Source organism: Echinops telfairi, unplaced genomic scaffold (assembly GCF_000313985.2).
Source record: "Echinops telfairi isolate 266 unplaced genomic scaffold, ASM31398v2 ScPeMD7_2;HRSCAF=8, whole genome shotgun sequence".
In the NCBI taxonomy this organism is placed as follows: Eukaryota; Metazoa; Chordata; class Mammalia; order Afrosoricida; family Tenrecidae; genus Echinops; species Echinops telfairi.
Window position 1 is genome coordinate 13,219,564 of NW_022103898.1, and position 281 is coordinate 13,219,844.

The following is a 281-nucleotide window of genomic DNA, read 5'->3' on the forward strand; positions in this document are numbered from 1 at the left end:
TTGGGGAGGTGGTGTTAGGGGGTGTCCCTGGCCTTCAGCCTCTTGTCCTGCCCCGAGTTGTGCCCTTCTCCTAAGATGAGCCTTCCCCACTCCCTCCCCCTGTGAAGCCCTTGCACCTCCCCCTCTGCTGGGGGGGTGGGGGGGCACAGCCACAAAGCTGTGCTCCCCCTCCCCCATACAAGCTGAGACAAGGGAATTATTTTTGGAACAAGAGCGGTTACACAACAAATGAATTATTTATCTTTGGGCATGGAGGAGAGGTGCTTTTTGCTGGTTTCTTA